This window comes from Mastigoproctus giganteus, chromosome 8, assembly GCF_048544385.1.
Source record: "Mastigoproctus giganteus isolate SK-2022 chromosome 8, ASM4854438v1, whole genome shotgun sequence".
NCBI lineage: Eukaryota > Metazoa > Arthropoda > Arachnida > Uropygi > Thelyphonidae > Mastigoproctus > Mastigoproctus giganteus.
In genome coordinates this window covers 162,660,290-162,676,220 of record NC_143582.1, presented here as the reverse complement: position 1 = coordinate 162,676,220, position 15,931 = coordinate 162,660,290, and the positions used below count along the sequence as shown (strand labels likewise).

The following is a 15,931-nucleotide window of genomic DNA, read 5'->3' as shown; positions in this document are numbered from 1 at the left end:
AAAGGAGGCAGCAGAAGAAGTAAGCAAACCCTTAGCCATAATTATGAGAGCTTCCTTGGACTCAGTGGAGGTACCCACAGACTGGAGATGTGGAAATGTGACCCCAATTCACAAAGGAGGATCAAAGGCTGACACAAGTAATTATAGACCTGTGAGTTTAACTTCTGTTCCAGGAAAATTAATGGAGACACTAGTTAAAGAAGCACAGCAGGATCATTTAGACAAGACTTCAGTTACAGCTCGGACACAGCATGGTTTTTTTAAGGGGAAGTCTTGCCTGACCAATTTGATTGGTACTATGATGCAGTCACAAAGGAACTGGATTCAGGGAATAACTTTGATATTATATACTTGGATCTTATAAAGGCTTTTGATACTGCTGCACATGGAAGACTGCTGCACAAATTGGAGCAGTGTGACATTGGAGGCAAATTGCTGCTCTGGATAAAAGGGTGGCTGAGGAGGAGAAGACAGAGAGTGGTAATCAATGGACACTGCTCGTCGTGGACTCTTGTTATTAGTGGAGTCCCTCAGGGCTCAGTGTTGGGTCCATTATTGTTCTCTCTATTCATAAATGATATTAATGATGGTATATCAATCTTAATGTCGAAGTTTGCAGATGATACAGAGGTAGGCAGGGTTGTCAAGAACACTACTGACACTATGCTACTGCAACAGGATCTGGAAAGGTTGAGCAGATGGGCTGAGAGGTGAGGAATGAAGTTTAACATTGACAAATGTAAAGTACTACACATGGGAAACAGCAACCCCAGAGCAACGTATGAACTCTGTGGTACTACACTGACAGGGGTAGAGAATGAAAGGGACCTGGGGGTGATTGTGCAGGCAGATATGAAGTTCTCTGAGCAGTGCAGACAGGCTGCAAGAGTAGCTCATGGTGTTTTGTCAATGATATATAGGAATTTTTCTAGCAGGGATAAGGAGGTGATTATTCCCTTTTATAAGGAAATGGTCAAGCCACACCTAGAGTACTGTATACAGGTCTGGAGGCCTCATTTCAAGAATTATGTAGAGCTGCTGGAACGAGTACACAGAAGGGCAACAAGATTAGTGAATGGAACAAAGGGGTGCTCTTACGAAGACAGGCTTAAGTTTTGCAAATTACAGTGTCTGGAGACTAGGCACCAGCGAGGTGATCTGATATTGGTGTATAAAGCCTTGAATGGTTTGAGCATGCTCAATTGTGATGATATTCTTCCTCTCGCTCGCTCCGAATAATCACCTGAGAGGGCATAAATTCAAATTGAGGAAAGACTGATGTAGGATAGACGTGCGGAAATTTGCCTTTAGCCAGCGGGTGGTTGGTTGGTGGAACAGACTTCCACCCTTGTCGTGGAGGTTGATAGCCTAAACAAGTTTAAGGCTCAGCTGGACAGGTATTTCGAACGAACAGAGGGGTGAAGTGGAAATTTTTTTTTTTTTTTTGCTGATGCTGCATAAGCTTGCTTTCTTGCATCAAATGCCTCTACTAATGCTAATGCTAAAGCCAAAGAAATTTGGCTTTATCATTTAAAAAAAAAAAGTCATGATGAACTGGATGGGAGAAATGAAGAGCAAGATAAACACTGACAAGGTTAAAATTGAGTATACTGAGTTATGCAACGTCATTAGAAAGAGGCTCAGAGAAGACATAAGAAGATTTATAACAGGAAAAGTAGAACAAGCATTGAGGGTAAACAAAGGACTAAAATCAGCAGTCATGAGTAGTAATACACAAAGACAAATGATACTATATCTGAGGAAAGGTAATGGTGAGGCTTCCTTTCACCATATGGCTAATAATAACAAAACAATTGATCTGCTTAAAATTTTGTTGATACATTTTTTTTATTTTTTTATTTGTGTTCAGTATTAGTACTACTGTATTGCATTGCATTGCATTGCATATCAGAATGTAGTAATACATAGGCACACCTATGGAGAGGATAGCTTATGGGGGTTAAACTCACAAGGATAGTTTATTTATTTAATTTTTTTCCCCCTTATATATTATACTATCATATGTTGACTTTTCTAAAAGCTACCAATATGGGACGATCAACACCCCCCCCTCCCTACCCATACAAAATTTCCGGGTGCGCCACTGCGTACCTCGTTAAAATGTATATGTTGGATACTGGCCGTAATTTTTTTTCTTTTTAATTAATAAATGGATCAGTGTCAACTTTCTTTCCATTGGAAACATTTTTAAGACCTAAATTTTTAGCTTAACTCATCATTCAGTTTTTATTTGTAGAGGGCATGTTTCAGTTTTTGTTCTCAGACGGTAGTGTTGAGCGAATATAATTTTGTGAAGCTTTTTCCAGAAATTAATTTTGTTGGGTAAATAAGTTTCGTGCATATTTATACACATATATATTTAAATATGCATGTACTATTTCCAAACTTTTTTGAAGAATGAACTATGATTGACAGTGAAGTGTGGAATATTTGGCTAGCTTCTCTTGAAAAGTAAATATATACTAGGAATATGTATATGCCAGTTTATTTAGAAGCATTGCAAGAGCTCATCTTAATTCTACGTTAGGTGCACTGAGCATGCCTTTACGTATTATTTTGTGATAATAAATTTTAATTCAGCTCAGCATTTTCTCTCAAAATAATTCTAATATTATTTGTTAGTTTTATTACGTTCTGGATTAACTTTTCCAACTCCATTTACGATTGCTTCCGTACGTACCTACTGTTTTATTATTATGACACTTAACACAGATGATTTGTCTCAAGTTAGAGTAGTGGAATTTTATGCACATTATTTTCAGTCATTACAAAACGAAAAGTAATAGTTACTTCAATTTTTAATACAGTTTTTATTTAGTAAAATCAAAATGTGAACCACAAATTATGCTAGTTCTGTACTTGAACAATATATTATGTTTATATCTTTATTTATTTATTTATTTTTTTTTAAAGAAATGGACAAAATGACCTGAAATACACTGTTCTGATTCAGTGATCTTGTTCGAGTTTCTCTGATGAAAAAAAAGCTCATTTAAATTATAAGGCACCAAAACTGGTGTAAATACAAGTCCCACAGATGACCAAACAAACTGCTTCTTAAATGGCACCTATGATATCAAAACAATTTTGATATCATATACTTGGATTTCAGGAAAGCTTTTGACACTGTTGCGCATGGAAGACTGTACAGATTGGAGCAGTGTGGTATTAAGGGTAAGTTGCTACAAGGGATAAGTGGGTGGGTGGTTGAGTGGGAGAAGACAGAGTGGTAATCAGTGGATGCTGCTCTTCGTGGACTAATGTTATTAGTGGAGTCCCCCATGGTTTTGGTGTTGGGTCCACTGTTGTTTTGTATATTTATCAATGATATGAAGGCATATCAGGCTTAATGTCGAAGTTTGCAGATGATACAAAGGTTGGCAGGGTTGTTAATTCCAATAATGGCAGTGTGCTACTGCAACAATATCTAGAAAATTTGGGCAGATGGGCTGAGAAGTTGCAACTGAAGTTTAAAATTGACAAATGCAAAGTACTTCATATGGGTAGAAGTAACCCAAACATACCAACTGTATGGTATAAAATGAAAAAGAGTTGGGGGTAATTGTGCAGTCAGATATGAAGTTTTCTGATCAATGCAGACAGGCTGCCAGAGCAGGTCATGGGGTATTGTCACTGATATACATGAATTTTGCTAGTAAGGAAAAGGTGATTATCCCTTTGTATAAGGCAATGGTCAGGCCATGCTTTGAGAACTATGTACAGGTCTGGAGGCCTCATTTTAGGAAGAAAGTAAAGTTGCTTGAGCGAGTACAGAGAAGGGCAACAAGATTGATGAGGGGAACGAAAGGGTGGTCTTACCAAGAAAGCCTTAAGTTCTGCAAATTGCAGAACCTGGAGACTAGGCACCTGCAATTGATCTGATTGAGGTGCTTAGGGCTTTGAATGGGTTGAGCAGGCTCAATTCTGATGGGATTCTTTCTCTTGCTCATATTACAAACCTGAGGGAGCATAAATTCAACTTGAGGAAAGACAGTTATAGAATAGATGTGCAGAAATTTGCCTTTAGTTGCCAGTGGGTGGTTGATTGCTGGAAGAAATTTCCATTTGTCATGGAAGTTTATAGCTTAAATAAATTCAAGGAAGAACTGGACAAATGTTTAGAGGGAATGGAATGTGAAATGGGTTTTTTTTTGGCTGATGCTACCTTAGCTTGCTTCCTTGCATCACATGCATCTGCTACTCTATAACCTGTAATAGAGTAATTAATTGGAAAACTGCATAGCCCAACGACTTTCAAAAGCTAAGAAGGATTTCACTCAAAAACCAGCCAGTAAAAGGGCTTTAAAAATTGCACTCATCTTACAGATAAGTGGTCTGCAGTTAAGGGTGGAGCAAAATGCAAAATATGCATGGTGAGCCATTTTAGTTTACCCAGAAGAGATGCTTTATAACTCACTTAAATGAATTATTATTGTACAAATCATTTCTCATTAAACTGACATATGACTCACCTGTATTATGATTAGGATTCAGATGTTGAAGACCAAAACATTTGAGAATTACCTTAAAAGTAGCCTTTATTTCTATTAAATTGTTAAAAAAAAAAAAAATGATTAAAATGGAAAAATTATATAAAGATAATTTTGACAAAATATGATCGACATATATTCCATTCATTGTGAAAATTAAATTTGAATGATTCAGCTTCAGTGAGATAAATGTAAATATGACTGCAAATCTAAAGATACTTTTGAAGATACCTTAGTTTGCCTTGCAATATATAGCATCATGTAGTCAAATTATCAAATATAAAGGAGTAGTAGATACTTGAGTGTTTTTGGATAATTGCAAAAGTGTCTTTCAACATTAGCAGACATTGTTTGGCCATACTTGAAGTAAACTGCTTTTCATTCAATTCTTCCATAATTTTTTTGACTTCCAAATTGGAGACCAGACACTCTTTCTATGTAACACATGCAAATTTCATACAGTGTGTTAAGTTTTCATGTGTATATTTAGTACTTCATTCAGCTTTATAGATTTGGATTGGCCAAACCTTTGTTTATTATGACAAGTGGAACGAATATGAACAAAATGGAAAGAATATGACTGTTTGTAAACCTCACGAAATTTACTTGATAATAAAATTCAATTTAAGTATTAAAATCTGAAATAACTGCCTATACTGGACTTATCTCAAACAAGAAAAACTGTTAATGCAAATGTTTCTTGTTTTTAGTCTCATATAATGTATAATGCCAGAACAGGTTGCAAATTTACATCTTGGGGCTTTCTGTTGCAATAATTGTTTTTCTATGCTTTGTAAAAACTGAATGTTTGTCTCAGCAATTCTCTGTATATGCTGATTTCTGAGCTGACACCAATGACTCAGGGGCTTGCATTTGGTGAGTTTGGGCTTGGCATACCCAGGGGCCTGAGCTGGATATCATCATTCTTCTCTTTCTTGGTGATTCCTTTCTACTTCTGACTCTTATTTTCTCTCTCTCACAGGGTAATTCAGATTTTTTTTTTTTTGGCTGGTGCAGCATAAGCCTCAGGCTTCCTTGCACCATATAGATAATAATAATAATGAGATTGACCTATTCATTTTAATGAGACAATAGCATCATTCATATTTTACTTTTTTTTTTTTTTTTGTACTTAGATTTGTGTAATTTTGTAAGGTATATGTAGGAAACAATTGAAAAGAGTGTAATATTCATTCTTTGTTAGGGAACATGAGAAACGTTACCTGAATTTGATACCACATCTTCAGTGATCATATCAAACATTACATTAGCCCAGATTTGATAATTCTGTATTTATCCTGATGCTATCAAAGATTGTAAAAGTTCTTACACACCTCCTCAGATGGGGCTGTAGCTTGCCATTTTCAATTGGAGGGAGTAGGACTTTCCATTTAAATTATATTTTGTGAAACAGTTTCACAGTGTTTCAGCTTCCAAAACATTAATCAGTTCTTGAACACACTTATTCAGACATAATACCCTATAAAAAACAAAAAAACAAACGAACTAGCATAACCAAGTATGCCGACTGGGCTAGCCGAGTGGGTAAAGTACCTGCCCGGCAACCCAAAGGTCGCGGGTTCGATTCCCGCCTCGGGCTTGGATCAAAGTACTGCAAAAACCTTGGGAGGTGCAATATGGCCACAGAAGCCGATGCGCCAACAACTACCAAATCAAAAAAAAAAAAATAAATAACCAAGTATTTTGCATCTAGATTCACACATGAAGAATTCTGTAGGGAAGTGGAAGCTGTTGTTATTTGGTTTTTAGGAGCATTAGCAACTAAGGCCATATTGCTCCGGGGATATGCGGTGGTCATTCCCTGACCTTTCCACATCCTCCGTATTTGGTGGTCACGGGCTCGAACCCCGGTCTAATCAAGAAGCTGCTCTTGCCCACCTGGCTATGGAGGCGCCTGGAAGTGGAAGCCAGATGTTTAACAAACTCTAACAGGAACCTAAATGGTTTTGTAATAACAGAACTAAGTGGAGCAGAAATTGTTGAAGATAAAATAAGAAAGGCACCTAGGATGGATGGGATCTATCCAGTTATAGTAAAGGAGGCAGCAAAGGAACTAAGCAAATCCTTATTTTAGTCATAATTATGAGAGCATCCTTGGATTTAGGGTAGGTCCCCATGCACTGGAGAAGTGCAAATGTATCTCTAATTTACAAAGGGGAGTCAAAGGGTGACACAAGTGATTACAGACCTGTTAGTTTAACTTCAGTTCTGGAGAAAATAAGGGAGTCACTGATTAAAGAAGCACTGCAGAATCATCTAGACAAGACTGCAGTTATAATTCAGACAGCATGGGTTTGTGAAAGGAAGTCTTGTCTGACCAATTTGATTGGATACTACAATGTGGTCCCAAAAGAACTGGATGCAAAAAATAATTTTGATATCATATACTTGGATTTCAGGAAAGCCTTTGATACAGTTCCACATGGAAGACTTGTACAAATTGGAGCAGTATGGCATTAAGGTCAAGTTGCTGCTCTGGATAAAGGAATGGTTGAGTGGCAGAAGACATTCACTGATTGGTAATCAGTGAATGCTGCTCTTTGTGGACTAATGTCATTAGTGGAGTTCTCCAAGGTTCAGTGTTGGGCCCATTGTTGTTTTTGTGTGCCTCAATGGTATTGATGAAGATAAAATTAAGCTTAATGTCCAAGTTTGCAGATGATATTAGCATTAGTAGAGGCATACGATGCAAGAAAGCTTGCTTTCTTGCATCGTATGCAGCATCAGCCAAAAAAAAAAAAAAAAAACCAAAAAAACCCTCTACTTCACCCCTCCATTCGTTTCAAATGCCTGCCCAGCTCAGCCTTAAATTTATTTAGGCTATCAACTTCCACAACAAAAGATGGAAGTCTGTTCCACCAATCAACTACTTGCCGGCTAAAGGCAAATTTTCGCACATCTATTGTACGACTGTCTTTCCCCAATTTGGGTGTAAAGCGGGTGACCCCCCCCTCAGGTTCTTAATCTGAGCAAGAGGAAGAATCCCATCAGCATTCAGCTTACTCAACCCATTCAAGGCCTTATACACCTCAGTCAGATCATCTTGCAGGTGCCTACTCTCCAGGTGCTGCAATTTGCAGAACGTAAGCCTTTCTTGGTAGGAGCATCCCTTTGTTCCCCTCACCAATCTTGTTGCCCTTCTTTGTACTCGTTCTAAGAAGGTATACGAAAGTTAGTAGGGTTGTTAATGACATTATGCTATGGCAACAGGATATAGAAAAGTTGGGCAGATGGGCTGAGAGGTGGCAACTGAAGCTTAAAATTGACAAATGCAAAGTACTACATATGGGTAGCAAACCCCAGAAAAACATACCAAATGTGTGATATACTACACTCAGGATATTGGAGAATGAAAAATGACCTGGTGGTAATTCCGAAGTCAGATGCGAAGTTTTCTGAGCAGTGTTGGCAGGCTGCCAAAGCAGCTCATGGGGTCTTGTCAATGATATACAGGAATTTTACTAGCAGAGATAAGGAGGTGATTATCCCTTTGTATAAGACAATGGTCAGGCAACACCTTGAATACTGCGTACAGATCTGGAGGCCTTATTTTAGGAAGGATGTAGAGTTGCTGGAATGAATACAGAGAAGGGCAAAGAGATTGGTGAGGGGAACAAAGGGTTGCTCTTACCAAGAAGGGCTTAAGTTCTGCAAATTGCAGTGTCTGGAGACTAGGCATCTTCGAGGTGATCTGATTGAGGTGTATAACGCCTTAAATGGTTTGAGCAAGCTCAGTGTGCTGATAGGATTCTTCTTCTTGCTCAGATTACAGACCTGAGAGGGCATAAATTCAAATTGAGGAAAGACAGTTGTAGAATAGATGTGTGGAAATTTGCCTTTAGCCAGTGGGTGGTTGATTGCTGGAACAAACTGTCATCTGTCAATGTGAAAGTTGATAGCTTAAATAAATTTAAGGTAAAACTGGACAAAATTTTTTAAGTGAATGAATGGGTGAAATGGAAAGGTGTTTTTTTTTTTTTTTTTTTTTGGCTGATGCTGTTATAAGCTTGCTTTCTTGCATCATATGCCTCTACTAATATCTAACTGTGTAAGCACACACTGTGTAGTTGACATGCCAAAAATTCTCTAAAACAGTGATGAAACACTCCTAATGATGAAATGTATGCACAGACATACCTCAATTTACACATAATCAGCTTCAAATTGTTAATGTTAAGAGGGTTAATCAATATCTATATTTCAGAATATCCATCTGTTTTTGCTATAGCAAACAAAATTTTTTCAGCGAGCACTCTCATGTGATAGGTATTTGATTCAGTAGGTCAAGGAATAAACTCAGGTTTATTAATCTGCATTATAGAACCTTCTCTAAGGGCTATACTAGATGAGGGCTTAAAGTGTGGTGTTGGCAATGTCTTCCAATGCTCGGTTTTACAGGAAGCAGAGGGAAAAGGTATTCACACTAGACTGGCATTTTGAACAGTGTTGGATGATGTTAACTGATGTTCAATGCCTGCTGACACCTTCGGAGGCAATGAAAGCACTAGCGACTGGGCATTTGTATTTCCTGAGGAGCAATTCTACCCATGCATGGTTGGCCTTCATTGTCCATTATTTTGTTTGTTGTTATTTGGAGATGTTTTACATTGAGAAATTTAGGAGGTGGTATAGTATTTGTGAGGTGGAAAGGAGGCCTGCCTTGTACAATACAGCATTAAAGGATTATGCCAACAAAGAAATAAAGGTGACGTGTTGGATTGAAATTGGCAAAGAAATGTTTCTGAACTATTATAGTACTGTTTCATTAGTTAACGAAATAAAAGTTAGTTCACTTTGTATAAACAACTTATTGTTAGATTTCTCTGGTTATCTATGTACGATATCACGAATATATATAATTTAAGTTAATAAAGAACCTTATTATTATTAAATAAGAACCAAACTATAATCGGAAAACTGCTGAAGGATATCCACTGCAACTGTACAACTAATGTCAGAGTTAACAAAAGAGAATCACTTGCAGTGAATAGTTTTTGAAAAACAAAAACATTGTACTTCCTTTCTGCAATGTGTATTGCATCTATTAACACAAAATCAAGGGAATGAATCTATTGGAAGCCACACTGAAAACAGAAAAAAGTGGTGCAAAACTGATAACACCAACAGAGCGCATTTGATAAAAGTAAAGTTTGGTTTTAGAGAACAATATGGTACAGCATGTTTTCTGAATGTATATTTAATCTTCTAAGAAATTTGAAGAAAATATTTCTATTGATAGCTGCTTTATAAACTTTGAAAACTAATCCATTACAGTAATCCATTACAGTGTGAGTAGTGGAGAATGTTTTCTGATTCAAAAGGATGGAAAGTACTTGTCAGTATTCTGTCTGGAAATAATTTCAAGTGGTGGGAATCCAGTAACAGTTGGCATTTTATTCTGAGAAGTCCCGTGCGGTAAAATCACACAGGAAGTTACTTTTTATGTAACTAAAAGTAATTCCCTTAAACTCTGAATAAAAATAGTAGGTAAATAGAGGACTTGTTGGCCACCAGGGCTGGCCAACAAGTTGATCGCGGCTTTAATTTTGATCAATCATGGCCCATTTTAAATGCAGTATATATATAAAAAATAGATCTAAATGTTATTATTATTATGTGCCCCATTGCATATGCTTATTACAAATCTATTGAACCATGTGACTACTCTTGTTGCTGCGCAGCCGCTAGGCTTCTTTTGTGAAAATTCACACAGTTAAGTTGTGGAGAGCAGAGTGTATGTGCCGAAATCTTATTTAGCTTACTTAATATTAATAACTGCACAGTACTTATACGTTAATTTCATACCCTTCGATTTCAAATGAATACTATGAAAAAGAGTAAAACATATTTTCTTCAAGAGTGGGAACTAGAATACTCTTTTGTAATGATAAAAGAAAAACACTGTTGCGCATGGAAGACTATTGTACAAATTGGAGCAGAATGGTATTAAGGGTAAGTTGCTACAATGGATAAAAGGATGGTTAAGTGCTAGAAGACAGAGGGTGGTAATCAATGGGTGCTGCTCTTCTTGGACTAATGTTATTAGTGGAGTCCCACAGGGTTCGGTGTTAGGTCCACTGTTTTGTATATTTATCAATGATATTGATGAAGGTATATCAGGCTTAATGTCGAAGTTTGCAGATGATACAAAGTTGGCAGGGTTGTTAATGACAGTAATGGCAGTGTGCTACTGCAACAGGATCTAGATAATTTGGGCATATGGGCTAAGAAGTGGCAACTAAAGTTTAACCTTGACAAATGCAAAGTACTACATATGGGTAGAAGTAACCCCACAGAAACGTACCAACTGTGTGGTACAACACTTAAGGTGGTAGAAAATGAAAAAGACCTGGGAGTAATTGGGCAGTGAGATATGAAGTTTTCTGAGCAATGCAGACAGGCTGCCAGGGCAGGTCATGGGGTTTTGTCAATGATATATAGGAATTTTGCTAGCAGGGAAAAGGAGGTGATTATCCCTCTGTATAAGGCAATGGTCAGGCCACGGCTTGAGTACTGCGTACAGGTCTGGAGGCCTCATTTTAGGAAGGATGTAGATTTACTTGAGCATGTACAGAGAAGGGCAACAAGATTGGTGAGGGGAATGAAGGGATCCTCTTACCAAGAGAGGCTCAAGTTCTGCAAATTGCAGTGGCTGGAGACTAGGCACCTGCGTGGTGATCTGATTGAGGTATATAAGGCCTTGAATGGGTTGAGCACGCTGAATTCTGATGGGATCCTTCCACTTGTTCAGATTACGAATCTGAGGGGGCATAAATTCAAATTAAGAAAAGACAGATGTAGAATAGATGTGCGGAAATTTGCCTTTAGCATTAGCATTAGTAGAGGCATTTGATGCAAGAAAGCAAGTTTATGCAGCATCAGCCAAAAAAAAAAAAAAAAAACCCACTTCCACTTCACCCCTCTGTTCGTTCAAAATACCTGTCCATCTGAGCCTTAAACTTATTTAGCCTATCAACCTCCATGACAAGGGATGGAAGTCTGTTCCACCAACCAACCACCCGCTGGCTAAAGGCAAATTTCCGCACGTCTATCCTACATCTGTCTTTCCTCAATTTGAATTTATGTCCTCTCAGGTGATTATTCGGAGCTAGAGGAAGAATCCCATCAGCATTGAGCATGCTCAAACCATTCAAGGCTTTATACACCTCTATCAGATCACCTTGCTGGTGCCTAGTCTCCAGACACTGTAATTTGCAAAACTTAAGCCTTTCTTTGTAAGAGCACCCCTTTGTTCCATTCACTAATCTTGTTGCCCTTCTCTGTACTCGTTCCAGCAGCTCTACATCCTTCTTGAAATGAGGCCTCCAGACCTGTATACAGTACTCTAGGTGTGGCCTGACCATTGCCTTATACAAGGGAATAATCACCTCCTTATCCCTGCTGGAAAAATTCCTGTATATCATTGACAATACTCCATGAGCTACTCTTGCAGCCCGTCTGCACTGCTCAGAGAACTTCATATCTTCCTGCACAACCACCCCCAAGTCCCTTTCATTCTCTACCACTGTCAGTGTAGTACCACAGAGTTGATACGTTGCTGTTTCCCATGTGTAGTACTTTACATTTGTCAATGTTAAACTTCATTTGCCACCTCTCAGCCCATCTGCTCAACCTTTCCAGATCCTGTTGCAGCAGCATAGTGTCAGTAGTGTCCTTGACAACCCTGCCAACCTTTGTATCGTCTGCAAACTTGGACATTAAGCTTGATATACCATCATCAATATCATTTATAAATACAGAAAACAATAATGGACCCAACACTGAGCCCTGAGGGACTCCACTAATAACATTAGTTCCACGATGAGCAGTGTCCATTGATTACCACTCTGTCTTCTCCCCCTCAACCACCCCTTTATCCATAGCAGCAATTTGCCTCCAATGTCACACTGCTCCAATTTGTGTAGCAGTCATCCATGTGCAACAGTATCAAAAGCCTTTCTAAGATCCAAGTATATAATATCAAAGCTATTCCCTGCATCCAGTTCTTTTGTGACTTCTTAATATCCAATCAAATTGGTCAGGCAAGACTTCCCCTTAAAACCATGCTGTGTCCGAGCTATAACTGAAGTCTTGTCTAAATGATCCTGCAGTGCTTCTTTAACCAGTGCCTCCATTAATTTTCCTGGAACAGAATTTAAGCTCACAGGTCTATAATTACTTGTGTCAGCCTTTGATCCTCCTTTGTGAATTGAGGTCACATTTGCACATTTCCAGTCTATGGGTACCTCCCCTGAGTCCAAGGAAGCTCTCATAATTATGGCTAAAGGTTTGGTTACTTTGCTGCCTCCTTTAATATAACTGGATAGATCCCATCCACCCCGGGTGCCTTTCTTGTGTTTATCTTCAACAATTTCTCCTCCACTTTACTCCCAGTTATTTCAAGATTCTGTAGCTTACTGCTAGAGTTGAATACACCTCTGGCATTCCCCTCGCTGAATAACTCCTCATGTGTGAATGTTGATGCAAAATATTCATTTAGTTTGTTAGCTACCTGAGCAGAATCATCAACAGTTGACCCATCGATATCAAGTGGTCCAATCTGATTCATCCCCTTCCTTCTAGAGTTTACATAAGTAAAGAACTCTTTGCTGTTTTTCTTTGCAATCCTTGCCAAAGATTTCTCGTAATCTGCCTTCGCCTGCCTAACCTCCTTTGTAACTTGGTTGCATATCAACTTGTATCTATCATAGGCTTCTGTGTCATGTGTTAATTTGTAAGTATCCCATGCATTTTTCTTCTCTGCCATATGCCTCATTAGTTCATCTGACATCCATTTTGGTCTAAACCTTGAACAATATTTCTTAGTTGGTATGTAAAGCCTAGTAGCTTCCAAGATAAGTTCTTTGAATGCTTCCCATTTTGAATTTGCTGTTGGTAACATCATCAGTTGGTTCCACTGTATAGAATTTAAATACTGTCTCAGTCCATCGTAGTTGCCTTTACGGAAGCAATAACCCTTCCCTTTACCCCTAATGGTAGTTACCACTTTGAGTAAATCCCACTCAGCACACTGTGATCACTGCCACCTAGTGGTTCATTTATCTGCAGATTCTTAATGCATGAAGAATCACTGCTGATAATCAAATCAAGAGTTTTGCTCCCTCTTGTTGCCTCCCGAACATGCTGATGTAGAAAACAATCATCCAATAAATCCACAAAAGCCCTGCTAGTGTGTGAGTGACCAGCCCCCAAATTCCAGTCAATATCTGGGAAATTAAAATCTCCCATTATAAGACTCTCTGATTTACTGGCCCACTCTATTTCCCTGTACAGTTTCTTATTATACTCATGAGAGTCATTAGGCCTATAGCACACTCCTACTCTCAATTTTGATCTCCCAATGCTTATGTCACACCAAACTGACTCAACACTGCACTGTCCAGCGATGTCGACTGGCTTCACTTCCTTGGTTTTTATGTGTTTCTTAACTAATAGCATAAACCCTTCCCCCTTCCTATCCTGTCTATCCTTTCTGTAGACGTTGTACTCCCCAAATTCCAGTTCTGCATCCCGTATATCTGTGTGACACCACGTCTCTGATATACCAACAATATCTGCCTTTGATGTTTTGAGCAATACCTCAAATTCATCAAATTTGTTTACTAAACTCCTAGCATTGGTGTACACGCAAGTATACCTGCACCTGTTTCTATTCTTAGCTACCCTAACACAACCCATGTGTTTACTTGTACCGCAATGGCTCCCAGCAGTCTCTGAAATATCATGCATCTTGTTTTGCAGGCTTCTGCTCATTCTAATAGAAGCAGTGCAAGAATCTCTTTCACCTCTGCCAGTGGCTACTGTCAATCTATTGGTCTTTGTCTCCCCCCAAGCTAGCAGTTTTCCGACCCACCTAACACTGCCTCGATAGCATCAGCAAATATTCTTGCACACTTTCTATTTAAGTGTATCCCATCCCTGTAGAAGCAATCTCTCCTGTTAACAAGTACAGTCCAGGCTGAAAAAAATTCTACCTCTTGAGCCTTGCACAATCTTTCCAGGGCCGAATTGATTGACAAGGCTCTCATCATATACTCCCTCCTATTGTGTCTGGACAGAATTGCAGACACTTTCAAATTCAAGCCTAATTCTCGGCTTTTGTTTTAGCCAGTGGGTGGTTAATTGCTGGAACAAACTTCCATCTGTCGTTGTGGAAGTTGATGGGTTAAATAAATTTAAGGAGGAACTGGACAGGCATTTGGAGGGAATGGTGTGATTTTTTTTTTTTTTTTTTTTTCGGCTGGAGCTGCATAAGCTCATACATTTGCTTTCTTGCATCACATGCCACTACTACTACTACTATGTTGTTTGATTTGCAATGTATCTTTGGCTATACCCAAAAAAAGGAAATTTAGAAAGGTACTTCAGTGCTCTCCATGATAAATATCAGTTGAATTTTCTGCCCAATAATGATCTTAGAAAAAATAAATTAAAAGAACTTACATCCAGATTATTCACACAACAAAATTTCTTCATGACACCTAAAGCAGTAACTGTAGCACCATTTAAATGAGTCATCTTCTTGTAAAAAAATGCGAACCATTTCTCTGATAGTCAGTTCATCAAAGATGCATTTTTAGAAATAAAAGATTCTCTTTTTGAAAATTTTAAGAACAAAAATGAAATTAAAAGTGCTCTTCAAGATCTGCAATTATCTCAAAATACTATGATGCGGCACATCGAAAAAATGAGTAAAAATTTCAGCAAACAATTGCGTGCTCATATTGCTAATTGTGTGTCCTTTTCTTTACAACTGGATGAATCAACAGATATCAGTGATACAGCTGTTGCTCGTTTTTGTTCGTATGGTTTTTGATGGTTCTGCCACTAGAGAAGAGCTGCTGAGTATGGTTTCGTTAAAAGAAAGAACTAGGGGTCTTGATATATTTAATGCATTTAAAAATTTTATTAAAAAAATTAAATTACCATGATTTAAACTTATATAATTTAAACATTTAAATTTAAACTTATATTATTTAAACATTATTTAAACGTGGTTGTGTGATCTGGCTTTTTTGGCAGATTTTACCAGTAAATTAAGTGATCTGAATTTGGAATTACAAGGAAAAAATAAAAATGTGGGTGACATGATTAGTAGTATTTCTGTATATAAATATCAATTTTTGGCAATGGCTAAGGATCTCAAAGAAAAAAAAAAAATCGTTTTGCAAATATGCAAGATCATTTGCAAAAATATCCTGTTTATGAATTTAATAGTGAGAAATATGTTTCTGAAATTGAGAAAGTTGTGGATGATTTTGAAACCAGATTCAGTGATTTAAAAACAATCAAAGACATTGTTCAGTATATTTCTCATCCATTTAAAGTCGACTTAGATACGAAACAAATTGCAGAAAAAATTGTTGAGATTTTTCACA

At 37.9% G+C, this 15,931-nt stretch overlaps 1 protein-coding gene across 4 annotated transcripts in view; it reads left to right on the top strand.

Annotated features, from left to right (window-relative positions):
* Window positions 1-2,232: 2,232 nt before the first annotated feature.
* LOC150081971 (CCR4-NOT transcription complex subunit 7-like) overlaps window positions 2,233-15,931 on the top strand; it is a 180,867-nt gene continuing 167,168 nt past the window's right edge. The window contains exon 1 of one of the 4 annotated variants that reach the window (XM_090379867.1): window positions 2,233-2,343. The gene's annotated coding sequence lies outside the window, so the exon portion shown is untranslated. The other 3 variants (XM_090379865.1, XM_090379870.1, XM_090379866.1) reach the window with 3 other exon arrangements.